This window comes from Lissotriton helveticus, chromosome 11, assembly GCF_964261635.1.
Source record: "Lissotriton helveticus chromosome 11, aLisHel1.1, whole genome shotgun sequence".
NCBI lineage: Eukaryota > Metazoa > Chordata > Amphibia > Caudata > Salamandridae > Lissotriton > Lissotriton helveticus.
The window spans coordinates 341,704,751-341,732,132 of record NC_136072.1 but is presented as its reverse complement, the minus strand read 5'-3'; positions in this window follow the sequence as shown (position 1 = coordinate 341,732,132).

Below are 27,382 nucleotides of genomic sequence, written 5' to 3'. Positions count from 1 at the left end.
TGACATTTTGAATCATTTTTGGTGCACTCGAAAAAATCGATTTTCCTATGAAAAACGATGACTCCGGACCTGTCGAATTTCCCAAAATGGTCAACATGGATGAAATTTTTACTTTTACTCTTTTGACTCTAAATGACTGTTGGATGTGAATTATGACTTGTTCAACTAAAAAAAGTGTGTTTAAAGTCATTTTGGAGCCTGATATTGGTCAAAATGGAAGCTTTTGAGTAAGCAAAGCTCTGTAAAAATGGCAATTTTGGTCACTGTGAGGGTTTTAAAAGTGGTTATTCAACATGAGGCACGATCCAATTGACATTTTGAATCATTTTTGGTACACTCCAAAAAATCAATTTTCCGATGAAAAACGATGACTCCGGACTTGTCGAACTTTCCCAAAATGGTCAACATGATGAAATTTTAACTTTTAATCTGTTGACTCTAAATGCCCGTTGGATGTGAATTTTGACTTGTTCAACTAAAATAAGTGTGTTTAAAGTCCTTTCGGTGCCTGAAATTGGTCAAAATGGAAGCATTTGAGTAAGCAAAGCTCTGTAAAAATGACAATTTTGGCCACTGTGAGGGTTTCAAAAGTGGTTATTCAACATGAGGCACGATCCAATTGACATTTTGAATTATTTTTGGTAAACTCCAAAAAATCAATTTTCTGATGAAAAACGATGACTCCGGACCTGTCGAATTTCCCAAAATGGTCAACATGGATGAAATTTTAACTTTTACTCTTTTGACTCTAAATGACTGTTGGATGTGAATTATGACTTGTTCAACTAAAAAAAAGTGTGTTTAAAGTAATTTCGGAGCCTGATATTGGTCAAAATGGAAGCTTTTGAGTAAGCAAAGCTCTGTAAAAATGGCAATTTTGGTCACTGTGAGGGTTTCAAAAGTGGTTATTCAACATGAGGCACGATCCAATTGACATTTTAAATCATTTTTGGTACACTCCAAAAAATCAATTTTCCGATGAAAAACGATGACTCCGGACTTGTCGAACTTTCCCAAAATGGTCAACATGATGAAATTTTAACTTTTAATCTGTTGACTCTAAATGCCCGTTGGATGTGAATTTTGACTTGTTCAACTAAAATAAGTGTGTTTAAAGTCCTTTCGGTGCCTGAAATTGGTCAAAATGGAAGCTTTTGAGTAAGCAAAGCTCTGTAAAAATGACAATTTTGGCCACTGTGAGGGTTTCAAAAGTGGTTATTCAACATGAGGCACGATCCAATTGACATTTTGAATCATTTTTGGTAAACTCCAAAAAATCAATTTTCTGATGAAAAACGATGACTCCGGACCTGTCGAACTTTCCCAAAATGGTCAACATGGATAAAATTTTAACTTTTAATCTTTTGACTCTAAACGACTGTTGGATGTGAATTTTGACTTGTTCAACTAAAATAAGTGTGTTTAAAGTCCTTTCGGTGCCTGAAATTGGTCAAAATGGAAGCTTTTGAGTAAGCAATGCTCTGTAAAAATGACAATTTTGGCCACTGTGAGGGTTTCAAAAGTGGTTATTCAACATGAGGCACGATCCAATTGACATTTTGAATCATTTTTGGTACACTCCAAAAAATCAATTTTCTGATGAAAAACGATGACTCCGGACCTGTCGAATTTCTCAAAATGGTCAACATGGATGAAATTTTAACTTTTACTCTTTTGACTCTAAATGACTGTTGGATGTGAATTATGACTTGTTCAACTAAAAAAAGTGTGTTTAAAGTCATTTCGGAGCCTGATATTGGTCAAAATGGAAGCTTTTGAGTAAGCAAAGCTCTGTAAAAATGGCAATTTTGGTCACTGTGAGGGTTTCAAAAGTGGTTATTCAACATGAGGCACAATCCAGTTGACATTTTGAATCATTTTTGGTACACTCCAAAAAATCAATTTTCCGATGAAAAACGATGACTCCGGACCTGTCGAACTTTCCCAAAATGGTCAACATGGATGAAATTTTAACTTTTAATCTTTTGACTCTAAATGCCTGTTGGATGTGAATTTTGACTTGTTCAACTAAAATAAGTGTGTTTAAAGTCCTTTCGGTGCCTGAAATTGGTCAAAATGGAAGCTTTTGAGTAAGCAAAGCTCTGTAAAAATGACAATTTTGGCCACTGTGAGGGTTTCAAAAGTGGATATTCAACATGAGGCACGATCCAATTGACATTTTGAATCATTTTTGGTACACTACAAAAAATCAATTTTCTGATGAAAAACGATGACTCCGGACTTGTCGAACTTTCCCAAAATGGTCAACATGATGACATTTTAACTTTTAATCTTTTGACTCTAAATGCCCGTTGGATGTGAATTTTGACTTGTTCAACTAAAATAAGTGTGTTTAAAGTCCTTTCGGTGCCTGAAATTGGTCAAAATGGAAGCTTTTGAGTAAGCAATGCTCTGTAAAAATTACAATTTTGGCCACTGTGAGGGTTTCAAAAGTGGTTATTCAACATGAGGCATGATCCAATAGACATTTTTAATCATTTTTGGTACACTCCAAAAAATCAATTTTCTGATGAAAAACGATGACTCCGGACCTGTCGAATTTCCCAAAATGGTCAACATGATGACATTTTAACTTTTAATCTGTTGACTCTAAATGCCCGTTGGATGTGAATTTTGACTTGTTCAACTAAAATAAGTGTGTTTAAAGTCCTTTCTGTGCCTGAAATTGGTCAAAATGGAAGCTTTCGAGTAAGCAAAGCTCTGTAAAAATGACAATTTAGGCCACTGCGAGGGTTTCAAAAGTGGTTATTCAACATAATGCACGATCAAATTGATATTTTGAATCATTTTTGGCACACTCCAAAAAATCAATTTTCTGATGAAAAACGATGACTCCAGACCTCTCGAACTTTCCCAAAATGGTCAACATGATGAAATTTTAACTTTTAATCTGTTGACTCTAAATGCCCGTTGGATGTGAATTTTGACTTGTTCAACTAAAATAAGTGTGTTTAAAGTCCTTTCGGTGCCTGAAATTGGTCAAAATGGAAGCTTTTGAGTAAGCAAAACTCTGTAAAAATGGCAATTTTGGTCATTGTGAGGGTTTCAAAAGTGGTTATTCATCATGAGGCACAATCCAGTTGACATTTTGAATCATTTTTGGTACAATCCCAAAAATCGATTTTCCGATGAAAAACGATGACTCCGGACATGTCGAACTTTCCCAAAATGGTCAACATGATGAAATTTTAACTTTTAATCTGTTGACTCTAAATGCCCGTTGGATGTGAATTTTGACTTGTTCAACTAAAAAAAGTGTGTTTAAAGTCATTTTGGTGCCTGAAATTTGTCAAAATGGAAGCTTTTGAGTAAGCAAAGCTCTGTAAAAATGGCAATTTTGGTCACTGTGAGGGTTTCAAAAGTGGTTATTCAACATGAGGCACGATCCAATTGACATTTTGAATCATTTTTGGTACACTCCAAAAAATAAATTTTCTGATGAAAAACGATGACTCCGGACCTGTCGAACTTTTCCAAAATGGTCAACATGGATGAAATTTTAACTTTTAATCTTTTGACCCTAAATGACTGTTGGATGTGAATTATGACTTGTTCCACTAAAATAAGTGTGTTTAAAGTCATTTCGGTGACTTAAATTGCTCAAAATGGAAGCTTTTGAGTAAGAAAAACTCTGTAAAAATGGCAATTTTGGTCACTGTGAGGGTTTCAAAAGTGGTTATTCAACATGAGGGACAATCCAGTTGAAATTTTGAATCATTTTTGGTACACTCGAAAAAAACGATTTTCCTATGAAAAACGATGACTCCGGACCTGTCAAACTTTCCCAAAATGGTCAACATGGATGAAATTGTAACTTTTAATCTTTTGACTCTAAATGCCTGTTGGATGTGAATTTTGACTTGTTGAACTAAAATAAGTGTGTTTACAGTCCTCTCGGTGCCTGAAATTGGTCAAAATGGAAGCTTTTGAATAAGCAAAGCTCTGTAAAAATGACAATTTTGGCCACTGTGAGGGTTTCAAAAGTGGTTATTCAACATGAGGCACGATCCAATTGACATTTTGAATCATTTTTGGTACACTCCAAAAAATCAATTTTCCGATGAAAAACGATGACTCCGGACTTGTCGAACTTTCCCAAAATGGTCAACATGATGAAATTTTAACTTTTAATCTGTTGACTCTAAATGACCGTTGGATGGGAATTTTGACTTGTTCAACTAAAAAAAGTGTGTTTAAAGTCATTTTGGTGCCTGAAATTTGTCAAAATGGAAGCTTTTGAGTAAGCAAAGCTCTGTAAAAATGGCAATTTTGGTCACTGTGAGGGTTTCAAAAGTGGTTATTCAACATGAGGCACAATCCAATTGACATTTTGAATCATTTTTGGTACACTCCAGAAAATAAATTTTCTGATGAAAAACGATGACTCCGGACCTGTCGAACTTTTCCAAAATGGTCAACATGGATGAAATTTTAACTTTTAATCTTTTGACCCTAAATGACTGTTGGATGTGAATTATGACTTGTTCAACTAAAATAAGTGTGTTTAAAGTCATTTCGGTGACTTAAATTGCTCAAAATTGAAGCTTTTGAGTAAGAAAAACTCTGTAAAAATGGCAATTTTGGTCACTGTGAGGGTTTCAAAAGTGGTTATTCAACATGAGGGACAATCCAGTTGACATTTTGAATCATTTTTGGTACACTCGAAAAAAACGATTTTCCTATGAAAAACGATGACTCCGGACCTGTCAAACTTTCCCAAAATGGTCAACATGGATGAAATTGTAACTTTTAATCTTTTGACTCTAAATGGCTGTTGGATGTGAATTCTGACTTGTTCAACTAAAATAAGTGTGTTTACAGTCCTCTCGGTGCCTGAAATTGGTCAAAATGGAAGCTTTTGAATAAGCAAAGCTCTGTAAAAATGACAATTTTGGCCACTGTGAGGGTTTCAAAAGTGGTTATTCAACATGAGGCACGATCCAATTGACATTTTGAATCATTTTTGGTACACTCCAAAAAATCAATTTTCCGATGAAAAACGATGACTCCGGACTTGTCGAACTTTACCAAAATGATCAACATGATGAAATTTTGACTTTTAATCTGTTGACTCTAAATGACCGTTGGATGTGAATTTTGACTTGTTCAACTAAAAAAAGTGTGTTTAAAGTCATTTTGGTGCCTGAAATTTGTCAAAATGGAAGCTTTTGAGTAAGCAAAGCTCTGTAAAAATGGCAATTTTGGTCACTGTGAGGGTTTCAAAAGTGGTTATTCAACATGAGGCACGATCCAATTGACATTTTGAATCATTTTTGGTACACTCCAGAAAATAAATTTTCTGATGAAAAACGATGACTCCGGACCTGTCGAACTTTTCCAAAATGGTCAACATGGATGAAATTTTAACTTTTAATCTTTTGACCCTAAATGACTATTGGATGTGAATTATGACTTGTTCAACTAAAATAAGTGTGTTTAAAGTCATTTCGGTGACTTAAATTGCTCAAAATGGAAGCTTTTGAGTAAGAAAAACTCTGTAAAAATGGCAATTTTGGTCACTGTGAGGGTTTCAAAAGTGGTTATTCAACATGAGGGACAATCCAGTTGACATTTTGAATCATTTTTGGTACACTCGAAAAAAACGATTTTCCTATGAAAAACGATGACTCCGGACCTGTCAAACTTTCCCAAAATGGTCAACATGGATGAAATTGTAACTTTTAATCTTTTGACTCTAAATGCCTGTTGGATGTGAATTTTGACTTGTTCAACTAAAATAAGTGTGTTTAAAGTCCTTTCGGTGCCTGAAATTGGTCAAAATGGAAGCTTTTGAGTAAGCAAAGCTCTGTAAAAATGGCAATTTTGGTCACTGTGAGGGTTTCAAAAGCGGTTATTCAACATGAGGCACGATCCAATTGACATTTTGAATCATTTTTGGTACACTCCAAATAATCAATTTTCTGATGAAAAACGATGACTCCGGACCTGTCGAACTTTCCCAAAATGGTCAATATGGATGAAATTTTAACATTTAATCTTTAGACTCTAAATGACTGTTGGATGTGAATTATGACTTGTTCAACTAAAATAAGTGTGTTTAAAGTCCTTTCGGTGCCTGAAATTGGTCAAAATGGAAGCTTTTGAGTAAGCAAAACTCTGTAAAAATGGCAATTTTGGTCACTGTGAGGGTTTCAAAAGTGGTTATTCAACATGAGGCACGATCCAATTGACATTTTGAATCATTTTTGGTATACTCCAAAAAATCAATTTTCCGATGAAAAACGATGACTCCGGACTTGTCGAACTTTCCCAAAATGGTCAACATGATGACATTTTAACTTTTAATCTGTTGACTCTAAATGCCCGTTGGATGTGAATTTTGACTTGTTCAACTAAAATAAGTGTGTTTAAAGTCCTTTCGGTGCCTGAAATTGGTCAAAATGGAAGCTTTTGAGTAAGCAATGCTCTGTAAAAATTACAATTTTGGCCACTGTGAGGGTTTCAAAAGTGGTTATTCAACATGAGGCACGATCCAATAGACATTTTTAATCATTTTTGGTACACTCCAAAAAATCAATTTTCTGATGAAAAACGATGACTCCGGACCTGTCGAATTTCCCAAAATGGTCAACATGGATGAAATTTTAACTTTTACTCTTTTGACTCTAAATGACTGTTGGATGTGAATTATGACTTGTTCAACTAAAAAAAGTGTGTTTAAAGTCATTTCGGATCCTGATATTGGTCAAAATGGAAGCTTTTGAGTAAGCAAAGCTCTGTAAAAATGGCAATTTTGGTCACTGTAAGGGTTTCAATAGTGGTTATTCAACATGAGGCACGATCCAATTGACATTTTGAATCATTTTTGGTACACTCCAAAAAATCAATTTTCTGATGAAAAACGATGACTCCGGACCTGTCGAACTTTCCCAAAATGGTCAATATGGATGAAATTTTAACATTTTATCCTTAGACTCTAAATGACTGTTGGATGTGAATTATGACTTGTTCAACTAAAATAAGTGTGTTTAAAGTCCTTTCGGTGCCTGAAATTGATCAAAATGGAAGCTTTTGAGTAAGCAAAACTCTGTAAAAATGGCAATTTTGGTCACTGTGAGGGTTTCAAAAGTGGATATTCAACATGAGGCACGATCCAATTGACATTTTGAATCATTTTTGGTACACTCCAAAAAATCAATTTTCTGATGAAAAACGATGACTCCGGACCTGTCGAACTTTCCCAAAATGGTCAACATGGATGAAATTTTAACTTTTAATCTTTTGACTCTAAATGCCTGTTGGATGTGAATTTTGACTTGTTCAACTAAAATAAGTGTGTTTAAAGTCCTTTCTGTGCCTGAAATTGGTCAAAATGGAAGCTTTCGAGTAAGCAAAGCTCTGTAAAAATGACAATTTTGGCCACTGCGAGGGTTTCAAAAGTGGTTATTCAACATAATGCACGATCCAATTGACATTTTGAATCATTTTTGGCACACTCCAAAAAATCAATTTTCTGATGAAAAACGATGACTCCAGACCTCTCGAACTTTCCCAAAATGGTCAACATGATGAAATTTTAACTTTTAATCTGTTGACTCTAAATGCCCGTTGGATGTGAATTTTGACTTGTTCAACTAAAATAAGTGTGTTTAAAGTCCTTTCGGTGCCTGAAATTGGTCAAAATGGAAGCTTTTGAGTAAGCAAAGCTCTGTGAAAATGGCAATTTTGGTCACTGTGAGGGTTTCAAAAGTGGTTATTCAACATGAGGCACGATCCAATTGACATTTTGAATCATTTTTGGTACACTCCAAAAAATCAATTTTCTGATGAAAAACGATGACTCCGGACCTGTCGAACTTTCCCAAAATGGTCAACATGGATGAAATGTTAACTCTTAATCTTTTGACTCTAAATGCCTGTTGCATGTGAATTTTGACTTGTTCAACTAAAAAAAGTGTGTTTAAAGTCATTTTGGTGCCTGAAATTGGTCAAAATGGAAGCTTTTGAGTAAGCAAAGCTCTGTAAAAATGGCAATTTTGGTCACTGTGAGGGTTTCAAAAGTGGTTATTCAACATGAGGCACGATCCAATTGACATTTTGAATCATTTTTGGTACACTCCAAAAAATAAATTTTCTGATGAAAAACGATGACTCCGGACCTGTCGAACTTTCCCAAAATGGTCAACATGGATGAAATTTTAACTTTTAATCTTTTGACTCTAAATGCCTGTTGGATGTGAATTTTGACTTGTTCAACTAAAATAAGTGTGTTTAAAGTCCTTTCGGTGCCTGAAATTGATCAAAATGGAAGCTTTTGAGTAAGCAAAACTCTGTAAAAATGGCAATTTTGGTCACTGTGAGGGTTTCAAAAGTGGATATTCAACATGAGGCACGATCCAATTGACATTTTGAATCATTTTTGGTACACTCCAAAAAATCAATTTTCTGATGAAAAACGATGACTCCGGACCTGTCGAACTTTCCCAAAATGGTCAACATGGATGAAATTTTAACGTTTAATCTTTTGACTCTAAATGCCTGTTGGATGTGAATTTTGACTTGTTCAACTAAAATAAGTGTGTTTAAAGTCCTTTCTGTGCCTGAAATTGGTCAAAATGGAAGCTTTCGAGTAAGCAAAGCTCTGTAAAAATGACAATTTTGGCCACTGCGAGGGTTTCAAAAGTGGTTATTCAACATAATGCACGATCCAATTGACATTTTGAATCATTTTTGGCACACTCCAAAAAATCAATTTTCTGATGAAAAACGATGACTCCAGACCTCTCGAACTTTCCCAAAATGGTCAACATGATGAAATTTTAACTTTTAATCTGTTGACTCTAAATGCCCGTTGGATGTGAATTTTGACTTGTTCAACTAAAATAAGTGTGTTTAAAGTCCTTTCGGTGCCTGAAATTGGTCAAAATGGAAGCTTTTGAGTAAGCAAAGCTCTGTGAAAATGGCAATTTTGGTCACTGTGAGGGTTTCAAAAGTGGTTATTCAACATGAGGCACGATCCAATTGACATTTTGAATCATTTTTGGTACACTCCAAAAAATCAATTTTCTGATGAAAAACGATGACTCCGGACCTGTCGAACTTTCCCAAAATGGTCAACATGGATGAAATGTTAACTCTTAATCTTTTGACTCTAAATGCCTGTTGCATGTGAATTTTGACTTGTTCAACTAAAAAAAGTGTGTTTAAAGTCATTTTGGTGCCTGAAATTGGTCAAAATGGAAGCTTTTGAGTAAGCAAAGCTCTGTAAAAATGGCAATTTTGGTCACTGTGAGGGTTTCAAAAGTGGTTATTCAACATGAGGCACGATCCAATTGACATTTTGAATCATTTTTGGTACACTCCAAAAAATAAATTTTCTGATGAAAAACGATGACTCCGGACCTGTCGAACTTTCCCAAAATGGTCAACATGGATGAAATTTTAACTTTTAATCTTTTGACTCTAAATGCCTGTTGGATGTGAATTTTGACTTGTTCAACTAAAAAAAGTGTGTTTAAAGTCATTTTGGTGCCTGAAATTGGTCAAAATGGAAGCTTTTGAGTAAGCAAATCTCTGTAAAAATGGCAATTTTGGTCACTGTGAGGGTTTCAAAAGTGGTTATTCAACATGAGGGACAATCCAGTTGACATTTTGAATCATTTTTGGTACACTCGAAAAAAACGATTTTCCTATGAAAAACGATGACTCCGGACCTGTCAAACTTTCCCAAAATGGTCAACATGGATGAAATTGTAACTTTTAATCTTTTGACTCTAAATGCCTGTTGGATGTGAATTTTGACTTGTTCAACTAAAATAAGTGTGTTTACAGTCCTCTCGGTGCCTGAAATTGGTCAAAATGGAAGCTTTTGAATAAGCAAAGCTCTGTAAAAATGACAATTTTGGCCACTGTGAGGGTTTCAAAAGTGGTTATTCAACATGAGGCACGATCCAATTGACATTTTGAATCATTTTTGGTACACTCCAAAAAATCAATTTTCCGATGAAAAACGATGACTCCGGACTTGTCGAACTTTACCAAAATGATCAACATGATGAAATTTTGACTTTTAATCTGTTGACTCTAAATGACCGTTGGATGTGAATTTTGACTTGTTCAACTAAAAAAAGTGTGTTTAAAGTCATTTTGGTGCCTGAAATTTGTCAAAATGGAAGCTTTTGAGTAAGCAAAGCTCTGTAAAAATGGCAATTTTGGTCACTGTGAGGGTTTCAAAAGTGGTTATTCAACATGAGGCACGATCCAATTGACATTTTGAATCATTTTTGGTACACTCCAGAAAATAAATTTTCTGATGAAAAACGATGACTCCGGACCTGTCGAACTTTTCCAAAATGGTCAACATGGATGAAATTTTAACTTTTAATCTTTTGACCCTAAATGACTATTGGATGTGAATTATGACTTGTTCAACTAAAATAAGTGTGTTTAAAGTCATTTCGGTGACTTAAATTGCTCAAAATGGAAGCTTTTGAGTAAGAAAAACTCTGTAAAAATGGCAATTTTGGTCACTGTGAGGGTTTCAAAAGTGGTTATTCAACATGAGGGACAATCCAGTTGACATTTTGAATCATTTTTGGTACACTCGAAAAAAACGATTTTCCTATGAAAAACGATGACTCCGGACCTGTCAAACTTTCCCAAAATGGTCAACATGGATGAAATTGTAACTTTTAATCTTTTGACTCTAAATGCCTGTTGGATGTGAATTTTGACTTGTTCAACTAAAATAAGTGTGTTTAAAGTCCTTTCGGTGCCTGAAATTGGTCAAAATGGAAGCTTTTGAGTAAGCAAAGCTCTGTAAAAATGGCAATTTTGGTCACTGTGAGGGTTTCAAAAGCGGTTATTCAACATGAGGCACGATCCAATTGACATTTTGAATCATTTTTGGTACACTCCAAATAATCAATTTTCTGATGAAAAACGATGACTCCGGACCTGTCGAACTTTCCCAAAATGGTCAATATGGATGAAATTTTAACATTTAATCTTTAGACTCTAAATGACTGTTGGATGTGAATTATGACTTGTTCAACTAAAATAAGTGTGTTTAAAGTCCTTTCGGTGCCTGAAATTGGTCAAAATGGAAGCTTTTGAGTAAGCAAAACTCTGTAAAAATGGCAATTTTGGTCACTGTGAGGGTTTCAAAAGTGGTTATTCAACATGAGGCACGATCCAATTGACATTTTGAATCATTTTTGGTACACTCCAAAAAATCAATTTTCCGATGAAAAACGATGACTCCGGACTTGTCGAACTTTCCCAAAATGGTCAACATGATGACATTTTAACTTTTAATCTGTTGACTCTAAATGCCCGTTGGATGTGAATTTTGACTTGTTCAACTAAAATAAGTGTGTTTAAAGTCCTTTCGGTGCCTGAAATTGGTCAAAATGGAAGCTTTTGAGTAAGCAATGCTCTGTAAAAATTACAATTTTGGCCACTGTGAGGGTTTCAAAAGTGGTTATTCAACATGAGGCACGATCCAATAGACATTTTTAATCATTTTTGGTACACTCCAAAAAATCAATTTTCTGATGAAAAACGATGACTCCGGACCTGTCGAATTTCCCAAAATGGTCAACATGGATGAAATTTTAACTTTTACTCTTTTGACTCTAAATGACTGTTGGATGTGAATTATGACTTGTTCAACTAAAAAAAGTGTGTTTAAAGTCATTTCGGATCCTGATATTGGTCAAAATGGAAGCTTTTGAGTAAGCAAAGCTCTGTAAAAATGGCAATTGTGGTCACTGTAAGGGTTTCAATAGTGGTTATTCAACATGAGGCACGATCCAATTGACATTTTGAATCATTTTTGGTACACTCCAAAAAATCAATTTTCTGATGAAAAACGATGACTCCGGACCTGTCGAACTTTCCCAAAATGGTCAATATGGATGAAATTTTAACATTTTTTCCTTAGACTCTAAATGACTGTTGGATGTGAATTATGACTTGTTCAACTAAAATAAGTGTGTTTAAAGTCCTTTCGGTGCCTGAAATTGATCAAAATGGAAGCTTTTGAGTAAGCAAAACTCTGTAAAAATGGCAATTTTGGTCACTGTGAGGGTTTCAAAAGTGGATATTCAACATGAGGCACGATCCAATTGACATTTTGAATCATTTTTGGTACACTCCAAAAAATCAATTTTCTGATGAAAAACGATGACTCCGGACCTGTCGAACTTTCCCAAAATGGTCAACATGGATGAAATTTTAACTTTTAATCTTTTGACTCTAAATGCCTGTTGGATGTGAATTTTGACTTGTTCAACTAAAATAAGTGTGTTTAAAGTCCTTTCTGTGCCTGAAATTGGTCAAAATGGAAGCTTTCGAGTAAGCAAAGCTCTGTAAAAATGACAATTTTGGCCACTGCGAGGGTTTCAAAAGTGGTTATTCAACATAATGCACGATCCAATTGACATTTTGAATCATTTTTGGCACACTCCAAAAAATCAATTTTCTGATGAAAAACGATGACTCCAGACCTCTCGAACTTTCCCAAAATGGTCAACATGATGAAATTTTAACTTTTAATCTGTTGACTCTAAATGCCCGTTGGATGTGAATTTTGACTTGTTCAACTAAAATAAGTGTGTTTAAAGTCCTTTCGGTGCCTGAAATTGGTCAAAATGGAAGCTTTTGAGTAAGCAAAGCTCTGTGAAAATGGCAATTTTGGTCACTGTGAGGGTTTCAAAAGTGGTTATTCAACATGAGGCACGATCCAATTGACATTTTGAATCATTTTTGGTACACTCCAAAAAATCAATTTTCTGATGAAAAACGATGACTCCGGACCTGTCGAACTTTCCCAAAATGGTCAACATGGATGAAATGTTAACTCTTAATCTTTTGACTCTAAATGCCTGTTGCATGTGAATTTTGACTTGTTCAACTAAAAAAAGTGTGTTTAAAGTCATTTTGGTGCCTGAAATTGGTCAAAATGGAAGCTTTTGAGTAAGCAAAGCTCTGTAAAAATGGCAATTTTGGTCACTGTGAGGGTTTCAAAAGTGGTTATTCAACATGAGGCACGATCCAATTGACATTTTGAATCATTTTTGGTACACTCCAAAAAATAAATTTTCTGATGAAAAACGATGACTCCGGACCTGTCGAACTTTCCCAAAATGGTCAACATGGATTAAATTTTAACTTTTAATCTTTTGACTCTAAATGCCTGTTGGATGTGAATTTTGACTTGTTCAACTAAAAAAAGTGTGTTTAAAGTCATGTTGGTGCCTGAAATTGGTCAAAATGGAAGCTTTTGAGTAAGCAAATCTCTGTAAAAATGGCAATTTTGGTCACTGTGAGGGTTTCAAAAGTGGTTATTCAACATGAGGGACAATCCAGTTGACATTTTGAATCATTTTTGGTGCACTCGAAAAAATCGATTTTCCTATGAAAAACGATGACTCCGGACCTGTCGAATTTCCCAAAATGGTCAACATGGATGAAATTTTTACTTTTACTCTTTTGACTCTAAATGACTGTTGGATGTGAATTATGACTTGTTCAACTAAAAAAAGTGTGTTTAAAGTCATTTTGGAGCCTGATATTGGTCAAAATGGAAGCTTTTGAGTAAGCAAAGCTCTGTAAAAATGGCAATTTTGGTCACTGTGAGGGTTTTAAAAGTGGTTATTCAACATGAGGCACGATCCAATTGACATTTTGAATCATTTTTGGTACACTCCAAAAAATCAATTTTCCGATGAAAAACGATGACTCCGGACTTGTCGAACTTTCCCAAAATGGTCAACATGATGAAATTTTAACTTTTAATCTGTTGACTCTAAATGCCCGTTGGATGTGAATTTTGACTTGTTCAACTAAAATAAGTGTGTTTAAAGTCCTTTCGGTGCCTGAAATTGGTCAAAATGGAAGCTTTTGAGTAAGCAAAGCTCTGTAAAAATGACAATTTTGGCCACTGTGAGGGTTTCAAAAGTGGTTATTCAACATGAGGCACGATCCAATTGACATTTTGAATTATTTTTGGTAAACTCCAAAAAATCAATTTTCTGATGAAAAACGATGACTCCGGACCTGTCGAATTTCCCAAAATGGTCAACATGGATGAAATTTTAACTTTTACTCTTTTGACTCTAAATGACTGTTGGATGTGAATTATGACTTGTTCAACTAAAAAAAAGTGTGTTTAAAGTAATTTCGGAGCCTGATATTGGTCAAAATGGAAGCTTTTGAGTAAGCAAAGCTCTGTAAAAATGGCAATTTTGGTCACTGTGAGGGTTTCAAAAGTGGTTATTCAACATGAGGCACGATCCAATTGACATTTTAAATCATTTTTGGTACACTCCAAAAAATCAATTTTCCGATGAAAAACGATGACTCCGGACTTGTCGAACTTTCCCAAAATGGTCAACATGATGAAATTTTAACTTTTAATCTGTTGACTCTAAATGCCCGTTGGATGTGAATTTTGACTTGTTCAACTAAAATAAGTGTGTTTAAAGTCCTTTCGGTGCCTGAAATTGGTCAAAATGGAAGCTTTTGAGTAAGCAAAGCTCTGTAAAAATGACAATTTTGGCCACTGTGAGGGTTTCAAAAGTGGTTATTCAACATGAGGCACGATCCAATTGACATTTTGAATCATTTTTGGTAAACTCCAAAAAATCAATTTTCTGATGAAAAACGATGACTCCGGACCTGTCGAACTTTCCCAAAATGGTCAACATGGATAAAATTTTAACTTTTAATCTTTTGACTCTAAACGACTGTTGGATGTGAATTTTGACTTGTTCAACTAAAATAAGTGTGTTTAAAGTCCTTTCGGTGCCTGAAATTGGTCAAAATGGAAGCTTTTGAGTAAGCAATGCTCTGTAAAAATGACAATTTTGGCCACTGTGAGGGTTTCAAAAGTGGTTATTCAACATGAGGCACGATCCAATTGACATTTTGAATCATTTTTGGTACACTCCAAAAAATCAATTTTCTGATGAAAAACGATGACTCCGGACCTGTCGAATTTCTCAAAATGGTCAACATGGATGAAATTTTAACTTTTACTCTTTTGACTCTAAATGACTGTTGGATGTGAATTATGACTTGTTCAACTAAAAAAAGTGTGTTTAAAGTCATTTCGGAGCCTGATATTGGTCAAAATGGAAGCTTTTGAGTAAGCAAAGCTCTGTAAAAATGGCAATTTTGGTCACTGTGAGGGTTTCAAAAGTGGTTATTCAACATGAGGCACAATCCAATTGACATTTTGAATCATTTTTGGTACACTCCAAAAAATCAATTTTCCGATGAAAAACGATGACTCCGGACTTGTCGAACTTTCCCAAAATGGTCAACATGATGAAATTTTAACTTTTAATCTGTTGACTCTAAATGCCCGTTGGATGTGAATTTTGACTTGTTCAACTAAAATAAGTGTGTTTAAAGTCCTTTCGGTGCCAGAAATTGGTCAAAATGGAAGCTTTTGAGTAAGCAAAACTCTGTAAAAATGGCGATTTTGGTCATTGTGAGGGTTTCAAAAGTGGTTATTCAACATGAGGCACAATCCAGTTGACATTTTGAATCATTTTTGGTACACTCCAAAAAATCAATTTTCCGATGAAAAACGATGACTCCGGACCTGTCGAACTTTCCCAAAATGGTCAACATGGATGAAATTTTAACTTTTAATCTTTTGACTCTAAATACCTGTTGGATGTGAATTTTGACTTGTTCAACTAAAATAAGTGTGTTTAAAGTCCTTTCGGTGCCTGAAATTGGTCAAAATGGAAGCTTTTGAGTAAGCAAAGCTCTGTAAAAATGACAATTTTGGCCAATGTGAGGGTTTCAAAAGTGGATATTCAACATGAGGCACGATCCAATTGACATTTTGAATCATTTTTGGTACACTACAAAAAATCAATTTTCTGATGAAAAACGATGACTCCGGACCTGTCGAACTTTCCCAAAATGGTCAATATGGATGAAATTTTAACTTTTAATCTTTTGACTCTAAATGCCTGTTGGATGAGAATTTTGACTTGTTCAACTAAAATAAGTGTGTTTAAAGTCATTTCGGTGCGTGAAATTGGTCAAAATGGAAGCTTTTAAGTAAGCAAAGCTCTGTAAAAATGGCAGTTTTGGTCACTGTGAGGGTTTCAAAAGCGGTTATTCAACATGAGGCACGATCCAATTGACATTTTGAATCATTTTTGGTACACTCCAAAAAATCAATTTTCTGATGAAAAACGATGACTCCTGACCTGTCGAACTTTCCCAAAATGGTCAATATGGATGAAATTTTAACATTTAATCTTTAGACTCTAAATGACTGTTGGATGTGAATTATGACTTGTTCAACTAAAATAAGTGTGTTTAAAGTCATTTCGGTGCCTGAAATTGCTCAAAATGGAAGCTTTTGAGTAAGCAAAACTCTGTAAAAATGGCAATTTTGGTCACTGTGAGGGTTTCAAAAGTGGATATTCAACATGAGGCACGATCCAATTGACATTTTGAATCATTTTTGGTACACTCCAAAAAATCAATTTTCTGATGAAAAACGATGACTCCGGACCTGTCGAACTTTCCCAAAATGGTCAACATGGATGAAATTTTAACTTTTAATCTTTTGACTCTAAATGCCTGTTGGATGTGAATTTTGACTTGTTCAACTAAAATAAGTGTGTTTAAAGTCCTTTCTGTGCCTGAAATTGGTCAAAATGGAAGCTTTCGAGTAAGCAAAGCTCTGTAAAAATGACAATTTTGGCCACTGCGAGGGTTTCAAAAGTGGTTATTCAACATAATGCACGATCCAATTGACATTTTGAATCATTTTTGGCACACTCCAAAAAATCAATTTTCTGATGAAAAACGATGACTCCAGACCTCTCGAACTTTCCCAAAATGGTCAACATGATGAAATTTTAACTTTTAATCTGTTGACTCTAAATGCCCGTTGGATGTGAATTTTGACTTGTTCAACTAAAATAAGTGTGTTTAAAGTCCTTTCGGTGCCTGAAATTGGTCAAAATGGAAGCTTTTGAGTAAGCAAAGCTCTGTAAAAATGGCAATTTTGGTCACTGTGAGGGTTTCAAAAGTGGTTATTCAACATGAGGCACGATCCAATTGACATTTTGAATCATTTTTGGTACACTCCAAAAAATAAATTTTCTGATGAAAAACGATGACTCCGGACCTGTCGAACTTTCCCAAAATGGTCAACATGGATGAAATGTTAACTTTTAATCTTTTGACTCTAAATGCCTGTTGCATGTGAATTTTGACTTGTTCAACTAAAAAAAGTGTGTTTAAAGTCATTTTGGTGCCTGAAATTGGTCAAAATGGAAGCTTTTGAGTAAGCAAAGCTCTGTAAAAATGGCAATTTTGGTCACTGTGAGGGTTTCAAAAGTGGTTATTCAACATGAGGGACAATCCAGTTGACATTTTGAATCATTTTTGGTGCACTCGAAAAAATCGATTTTCCTATGAAAAACGATGACTCCGGACCTGTCGAACTTTCCCAAAATGGTCAACATGGATGAAATTTTAACTTTTAATCTTTTGACTCTAAACGACTGTTGGATGTGAATTATGACTTGTTCAACTAAAATAAGTGTGTTTAAAGTCCTTTCGGTGCCTGAAATTGGTCAAAATGAAAGCTTTTGAGTAAGCAATGCTCTGTAAAAATGACAATTTTGGCCACTGTGAGGGTTTCAAAAGTGGTTATTCAACATGAGGCACGATCCAATTGACATTTTGTATAATTTTTGGTACACTCCAAAAAATCAATTTTCTGATGAAAAACGATGACTCCGGACCTGTCGAATATTACCAAAATGGTCAACATGGATGAAATTTTAACTTTTACTCTTTTGACTCTAAATGACTGTTGGATGTGAATTATGACTTGTTCAACTAAAAAAAGTGTGTTTAAAGTCATTTCGGAGCCTGATATTGGTCAAAATGGAAGCTTTTGAATAAGCAAAGCTCTGTAAAAATGGCAATTTTGGTCACTGTGAGGGTTTCAAAAGTGGTTATTCAACATGAGGCACGATCCAATTGACATTTTGAATCATTTTTGGTACACTCCAAAAAATCAATTTTCCGATGAAAAACGATGACTCCGGACTTGTCGAACTTTCCCAAAATGGTCAACATGATGAAATTTTAACTTTTAATCTGTTGACTCTAAATGCCCGTTGGATGTGAATTTTGACTTGTTCAACTAAAATAAGTGTGTTCAAAGTCCTTTCGGTGCCTGAAATTGGTCAAAATGGAAGATTTTGAGTAAGCAAAGCTCTGTAAAAATGACAATTTTGGCCACTGTGAGGGTTTCAAAAGTCGTTATTCAACATGAGGCACGATCCAATTGACATTTTGAATCATTTTTGGTAAACTCCAAAAAATCAATTTTCTGATGAAAAACGATGACTCCGGACCTGTCGAACTTTCCCAAAATGGTCAACATGGATAAAATTTTAACTTTTAATCTTTTGACTCTAAATGACTGTTGGATGTGAATTATGACTTGTTCAACTAAAAAAAAGTGTGTTTAAAGTAATTTCGGAGCCTGATATTGGTCAAAATGGAAGCTTTTGAGTAAGCAAAGCTCTGTAAAAATGGCAATTTTGGTCACTGTGAGGGTTTCAAAAGTGGTTATTCAACATGAGGCACGATCCAATTGACATTTTAAATCATTTTTGGTACACTCAAAAAAATCAATTTTCCGATGAAAAACGATGACTCCGGACTTGTCGAACTTTCCCAAAATGGTCAACATGATGAAATTTTAACTTTTAATCTGTTGACTCTAAATGCCCGTTGGATGTGAATTTTGACTTGTTCAACTAAAATAAGTGTGTTTAAAGTCCTTTCGGTGCCTGAAATTGGTCAAAATGGAAGCTTTTGAGTAAGCAAAGCTCTGTAAAAATGACAATTTTGGCCACTGTGAGGGTTTCAAAAATGGTTATTCAACATGAGCCACGATCTAATTGACATTTTGAATCATTTTTGGTAAACTCCAAAAAATCAATTTTCTGATGAAAAACGATGACTCCGGACCTGTCGAACTTTCCCAAAATGGTCAACATGGATAAAATTTTAACTTTTAATCTTTTGACTCTAAACGACTGTTGGATGTGAATTTTGACTTGTTCAACTAAAATAAGTGTGTTTAAAGTCCTTTCGGTGCCTGAAATTGGTCAAAATGGAAGCTTTTGAGTAAGCAATGCTCTGTAAAAATGACAATTTTGGCCACTGTGAGGGTTTCAAAAGTGGTTATTCAACATGAGGCACGATCCAATTGACATTTTGAATCATTTTTGGTACACTCCAAAAAATCAATTTTCTGATGAAAAACGATGACTCCGGACCTGTCGAATTTCTCAAAATGGTCAACATGGATGAAATTTTAACTTTTACTCTTTTGACTCTAAATGACTGTTGGATGTGAATTATGACTTGTTCAACTAAAAAAAGTGTGTTTAAAGTCATTTCGGAGCCTGTTATTGGTCAAAATGGAAGCTTTTGAGTAAGCAAAGCTCTGTAAAAATGGCAATTTTGGTCACTGTGAGGGTTTCAAAAGTGGTTATTCAACATGAGGCACGATCCAATTGACATTTTGAATCATTTTTGGTACACTCCAAAAAATCAATTTTCCGATGAAAAACGATGACTCCGGACTTGTCGAACTTTCCCAAAATGGTCAACATGATGAAATTTTAACTTTTAATCTGTTGACTCTAAATGCCCGTTGGATGTGAATTTTGACTTGTTCAACTAAAATAAGTGTGTTTAAAGTCCTTTCGGTGCCAGAAATTGGTCAAAATGGAAGCTTTTGAGTAAGCAAAACTCTGTAAAAATGGCGATTTTGGTCATTGTGAGGGTTTCAAAAGTGGTTATTCAACATGAGGCACAATCCAGTTGACATTTTGAATCATTTTTGGTACACTCCAAAAAATCAATTTTCCGATGAAAAACGATGACTCCGGACCTGTCGAACTTTCCCAAAATGGTCAACATGGATGAAATTTTAACTTTTAATCTTTTGACTCTAAATGCCTGTTGGATGTGAATTTTGACTTGTTCAACTAAAATAAGTGTGTTTAAAGTCCTTTCGGTGCCTGAAATTGGTCAAAATGGAAGCTTTTGAGTAAGCAAAGCTCTGTAAAAATGACAATTTTGGCCACTGTGAGGGTTTCAAAAGTGGATATTCAACATGAGGCACGATCCAATTGACATTTTGAATCATTTTTGGTACACTACAAAAAATCAATTTTCTGATGAAAAACGATGACTCCGGACCTGTCGAACTTTCCCAAAATGGTCAATATGGATGAAATTTTAACTTTTAATCTTTTGACTCTAAATGCCTGTTGGATGAGAATTTTGACTTGTTCAACTAAAATAAGTGTGTTTAAAGTCATTTCGGTGCCTGAAATTGGTCAAAATGGAAGCTTTTAAGTAAGCAAAGCTCTGTAAAAATGGCAGTTTTGGTCACTGTGAGGGTTTCAAAAGCGGTTATTCAACATGAGGCACGATCCAATTGACATTTTGAATCATTTTGGTACACTCCAAAAAATCAATTTTCTGATGAAAAACGATGACTCCTGACCTGTCGAACTTTCCCAAAATGGTCAATATGGATGAAATTTTAACATTTAATCTTTAGACTCTAAATGACTGTTGGATGTGAATTATGACTTGTTCAACTAAAATAAGTGTGTTTAAAGTCATTTCGGTGCCTGAAATTGCTCAAAATGGAAGCTTTTGAGTAAGCAAAACTCTGTAAAAATGGCAATTTTGGTCACTGTGAGGGTTTCAAAAGTGGATATTCAACATGAGGCACGATCCAATTTACATTTAGAATCATTTTTGGTACACTCCAAAAAATCAATTTTCTGATGAAAAACGATGACTCCGGACCTGTCGAACTTTCCCAAAATGGTCAACATGGATGAAATTTTAACTTTTAATCTTTTGACTCTAAATGCCTGTTGGATGTGAATTTTGACTTGTTCAACTAAAATAAGTGTGTTTAAAGTCCTTTCGGTGCCTGAAATTGGTCAAAATGGAAGCTTTTGAGTAAGCAAAGCTCTGTAAAAATGACAATTTTGGCCACTGTGAGGGTTTCAAAAGTGGTTATTCAACATGAGGCACGATCCGATTGACATTTTGACTCATTTTTGGTAAACTCCAAAAAATCAATTTTCTGATGAAAAACGATGACTCCGGACCTGTCGAACTTTCCCAAAATGGTCAACATGGATGAAATTTTAACTTTTAATCTTTTGACTCTAAACGACTGTTGGATGTGAATTATGACTTGTTCAACTAAAATAAGTGTGTTTAAAGTCCTTTCGGTGCCTGAAATTGGTCAAAATGGAAGCTTTTGAGTAAGCAATGCTCTGTAAAAATGACAATTTTGGCCACTGTGAGGGTTTCAAAAGTGGTTATTCAACATGAGGCACGATCCAATTGACATTTTGTATCATTTTTGGTACACTCCAAAAAATCAATTTTCTGATGAAAAACGATGACTCCGGACCTGTCGAATTTCCCAAAATGGTCAACATGGATGAAATTTTAACTTTTACTCGTTTGACTCTAAATGACTGTTGGATGTGAATTATGACTTGTTCAACTAAAAAAAGTGTGTTTAAAGTCATTTTGGAGCCTGATATTGGTCAAAATGGAAGCTTTTGAATAAGCAAAGCTCTGTAAAAATGACAATTTTGGCCACTGTGAGGGTTTCAAAAGTGGTTATTCAACATGAGGCACGATCCAATTGACATTTTGAATCATTTTTGGTAAACTCCAAAAAATCAATTTTCTGATGAAAAACGATGACTCCGGACCTGTCGAACTTTCCCAAAATGGTCAACATGGATAAAATTTTAACTTTTAATCTTTTGACTCTAAACGACTGTTGGATGTGAATTATGACTTGTTCAACTAAAATAAGTGTGTTTAAAGTCCTTTCGGTGCCTGAAATTGGTCAAAATGGAAGCTTTTGAGTAAGCAATGCTCTGTAAAAATGACAATTTTGGCCACTGTGAGGGTTTCAAAAGTGGTTATTCAACATGAGGCACGATCCAATTGACATTTTGAATCATTTTTGGTACACTCCAAAAAATCAATTTTCCGATGAAAAACACTCCGGACTTGTCGAACTTTCCCAAAATGGTCAACATGGATGAAATTTTAACTTTTAATCTTTTGACTGTAAATGCCTGTTGGATGTGAATTTTGACTTTTTCAACTAAAATAAGTGTGTTTAAAGTCCTTTCGGTGCCTGAAATTGGTCAAAATGGAAGCTTTTGAGTATGCAAATCTCTGTAAAAATGGCGATTTTGGTCATTGTGAGGGTTTCAAAAGTGGTTATTCAACATGAGGCACAATCCAGTTGACATTTTGAATCATTTTTGGTACACTCCAAAAAATCAATTTTCCGATGAAAAACGATGACTCCGGACCTGTCGAACTTTCCCAAAATGGTCAACATGGATGAAATTTTAACTTTTAATCTTTTGACTGTAAATGCCTGTTGGATGTGAATTTTGACTTGTTCAACTAAAATAAGTGTGTTTAAAGTCCTTTCGGTGCCTGAAATTGGTAAAAATGGAAGCTTTTGAGTAAGCAAAGCTCTGTAAAAATGACAATTTTGGCCACTGTGAGGGTTTCAAAGTGGATATTCAACATGAGGCACGGTCCAATTGATATTTTGAATCATTTTTGGTACACTACAAAAAATCTATTTTCTGATGAAAAACAATGACTCCGGACCTGTCGAACTTTCCCAAAATGGTCAATATGGATGAAATTTTAACTTTTAATCTTTTGACTCTAAATGCCTGTTGGATGAGAATTTTGACTTGTTCAACTAAAATAAGTGTGTTTAAAGTCATTTCGGTGCCTGAAATTGGTCAAAATGGAAGCTTTTAAGTAAGCAAAGCTCTGTAAAAATGGCAGTTTTGGTCACTGTGAGGGTTTCAAAAGCGGTTATTCAACATGAGGCACGATCCAATTGACATTTTGAATCATTTTTGGTACACTCCAAAAAATCAATTTTCTGATGAAAAACGATGACTCCTGACCTGTCGAACTTTCCCAAAATGGTCAATATGGATGAAATTTTAACATTTAATCTTTAGACTCTAAATGACTGTTGGATGTGAATTATGACTTGTTCAACTAAAATAAGTGTGTTTAAAGTCATTTCGGTGCCTGAAATTGCTCAAAATGGAAGCTTTTGAGTAAGCAAAACTCTGTAAAAATGGCAATTTTGGTCACTTTGAGGGTTTCAAAAGTGGATATTCAACATGAGGCACGATCCAATTGACATTTAGAATCATTTTTGGTACACTCCAAAAAATCAATTTTCTGATGAAAAACGATGACTCCGGACCTGTCGAACTTTCCCAAAATGGTCAACATGGATGAAATTTTAACTTTTAATCTTTTGACTCTAAATGCCTGTTGGATGTGAATTTTGACTTGTTCAACTAAAATAAGTGTGTTTAAAGTCCTTTCGGTGCCTGAAATTGGTCAAAATGGAAGCTTTTGAGTAAGCAATGCTCTGTAAAAATGACAATTTTGGCCACTGTGAGGGTTTCAAAAGTGGTTATTCAACATGAGGCACGATCCAATTGACATTTTGAATCATTTTTGGTAAACTCCAAAAAATCAATTTTCTGATGAAAAACGATGACTCCGGACCTGTCGAACTTTCCCAAAATGGTCAACATGGATGAAATTTTAACTTTTAATCTTTTGACTCTAAACGACTGTTGGATGTGAATTATGACTTGTTCAACTAAAATAAGTGTGTTTAAAGTCCTTTCGGTGCCTGAAATTGGTCAAAATGAAAGCTTTTGAGTAAGCAATGCTCTGTAAAAATGACAATTTTGGCCACTGTGAGGGTTTCAAAAGTGGTTATTCAACATGAGGCACGATCCAATTGACATTTTGTATAATTTTTGGTACACTCCAAAAAATCAATTTTCTGATGAAAAACGATGACTCCGGACCTGTCGAATATTACCAAAATGGTCAACATGGATGAAATTTTAACTTTTACTCTTTTGACTCTAAATGACTGTTGGATGTGAATTATGACTTGTTCAACTAAAAAAAGTGTGTTTAAAGTCATTTCGGAGCCTGATATTGGTCAAAATGGAAGCTTTTGAATAAGCAAAGCTCTGTAAAAATGGCAATTTTGGTCACTGTGAGGGTTTCAAAAGTGGTTATTCAACATGAGGCACGATCCAATTGACATTTTGAATCATTTTTGGTACACTCCAAAAAATCAATTTTCCGATGAAAAACGATGACTCCGGACTTGTCGAACTTTCCCAAAATGGTCAACATGATGAAATTTTAACTTTTAATCTGTTGACTCTAAATGCCCGTTGGATGTGAATTTTGACTTGTTCAACTAAAATAAGTGTGTTCAAAGTCCTTTCGGTGCCTGAAATTGGTCAAAATGGAAGATTTTGAGTAAGCAAAGCTCTGTAAAAATGACAATTTTGGCCACTGTGAGGGTTTCAAAAGTCGTTATTCAACATGAGGCACGATCCAATTGACATTTTGAATCATTTTTGGTAAACTCCAAAAAATCAATTTTCTGATGAAAAACGATGACTCCGGACCTGTCGAACTTTCCCAAAATGGTCAACATGGATAAAATTTTAACTTTTAATCTTTTGACTCTAAACGACTGTTGGATGTGAATTATGACTTGTTCAACTAAAATAAGTGTGTTTAAAGTCCTTTCGGTGCCTGAAATTGGTCAAAATGGAAGCTTTTGAGTAAGCAATGCTCTGTAAAAATGACAATTTTGGCCACTGTGAGGGTTTCAAAAGTGGTTATTCAACATGAGGCACGATCCAATTGACATTTTGAATCATTTTTGGTACACTCCAAAAAATCGATTTTCTGATGAAAAACGATGACTCCGGACCTGTCGAATTTCCCAAAATGGTCAACATGGATGAAATTTTAACTTTTACTCTTTTGACTCTAAATGACTGTTGGATGTGAATTATGACTTGTTCAACTAAAAAAAGTGTGTTTAAAGTCATTTCGGAGCCTGATATTGGTCAAAATGGAAGCTTTTGAGTAAGCAAAGCTCTGTAAAAATGGCAATTTTGGTCACTGTGAGGGTTTCAAAAGTGGTTATTCAACATGAGGCACGATCCAATTGACATTTTGAATCATTTTTGGTACACTCCAAAAAATCAATTTTCCGATGAAAAACGATGACTCCGGACTTGTCGAACTTTCCCAAAATGGTCAACATGATGAAATTTTAACTTTTAATCTGTTGACTCTAAATGCCCGTTGGATGTGAATTTTGACTTATTCAACTAAAATAAGTGTGTTTAAAGTCCTTTCGGTGCCAGAAATTGGTCAAAATGGAAGCTTTTGAGTAAGCAAAACTCTGTAAAAATGGCAATTTTGGTCATTGTGAGGGTTTCAAAAGTGGTTATTCAACATGAGGCACAATCCAGTTGACATTTTGAATCATTTTTGGTACACTCCAAAAAATCGATTTTCCGATAAAAAACGATGACTCCGGACCTGTCGAACTTTCCCAAAATGGTCAACATGGATGAAATTTTAACTTTTAATCTTTTGACTGTAAATGCCTGTTGGATGTGAATTTTGACTTGTTCAACTAAAATAAGTGTGTTTGAAGTCCTTTCGGTGCCTGAAATTGGTCAAAATGGAAGCTTTTGAGTAAGCAAAGCTCTGTAAAACTGACAATTTTGGCCACTGTGAGGGTTTCAAAAGTGGATATTCAACATGAGGCACGATCCAATTGACATTTCTAATCATTTTTGGTACACTACAAAAAATCAATTTTCTGATGAAAAACGATGACTCCGGACCTGTCGAACTTTCCCAAAATGGTCAATATGGATGAAATTTTAACTTTTAATCTTTTGACTCTAAATGCCTGTTGGATGAGAATTTTGACTTGTTTAACTAAAATAAGTGTGTTTAAAGTCATTTCAGTGCCTGAAATTTGTCAAAATGGAAGCTTTTAAGTAAGCAAAGCTCTGTAAAAATGGCAGTTTTGGTCACTGTGAGGGTTTCAAAAGCGGTTATTCAACATGAGGCACGATCCAATTGACATTTTGAATCATTTTTGGTACACTCCAAAAAATCAATTTTCCGATGAAAAACGATGACTCCGGACTTGTCGAACTTTCCCAAAATGGTCAACATGATGAAATTTTAACTTTTAATCTGTTGACTCTAAATGCCCGTTGGATGTGAATTTTGACTTGTTCAACTAAAATAAGTGTGTTTAAAGTCCTTTCGGTGCCTGAAATTGGTCAAAATGGAAGCTTTTGAGTAAGCAAAGCTCTGTAAAACTGACAATTTTGGCCACTGTGAGGGTTTCAAAAGTGGATATTCAACATGAGGCACGATCCAATTGACATTTCTAATCATTTTTGGTACACTACAAAAAATCAATTTTCTGATGAAAAACGATGACTCCGGACCTGTCGAACTTTCCCAAAATGGTCAATATGGATGAAATTTTAACTTTTAATCTTTTGACTCTAAATGCCTGTTGGATGAGAATTTTGACTTGTTTAACTAAAATAAGTGTGTTTAAAGTCATTTCAGTGCCTGAAATTTGTCAAAATGGAAGCTTTTAAGTAAGCAAAGCTCTGTAAAAATGGCAGTTTTGGTCACTGTGAGGGTTTCAAAAGTGGTTATTCAACATGAGGCAGGATCCAATTGACATTTTGAATCATTTTTGGTACACTCCAAAAAATCAATTTTCTGATGAAAAACGATGACTCCTGACCTGTCGAACTTTCCCAAAATGGTCAATATGGATGAAATTTTAACATTTAATCTTTAGACTCTAAATGACTGTTGGATGTGAATTATGACTTGTTCAACTAAAATAAGTGTGTTTAAAGTCATTTCGGTGCCTGAAATTGCTCAAAATGGAATCTTTTGAGTAAGCAAAACTCTGTAAAAATGGCAATTTTGGTCACTGTGAGGGTTTCAAAAGTGGATATTCAACATGAGGCACGATCCAATTGACATTTAGAATCATTTTTGGTACACTCCAAAAAATCAATTTTCTGATGAAAAACGATGACTCCGGACCTGTCGAACTTTCCCAAAATGGTCAACATGGATGAAATTTTAACTTTTAATCTTTTGACTCTAAATGCCTGTTGGATGTGAATTTTGACTTATTCAACTAAAATAAGTGTGTTTAAAGTCCTTTCGGTGCCTGAAATTGGTCAAAATTGAAGCTTTTGAGTAAGCAAAGCTCTGTAAAAATGACAATTTTTGCCACTGTGAGGGTTTCAAAAGTGGTTATTCAACATGAGGCACGATCCAATTGACATTTTGAATCATTTTTGGAACACTCCAAAAAATCAATTTTCTGATGAAA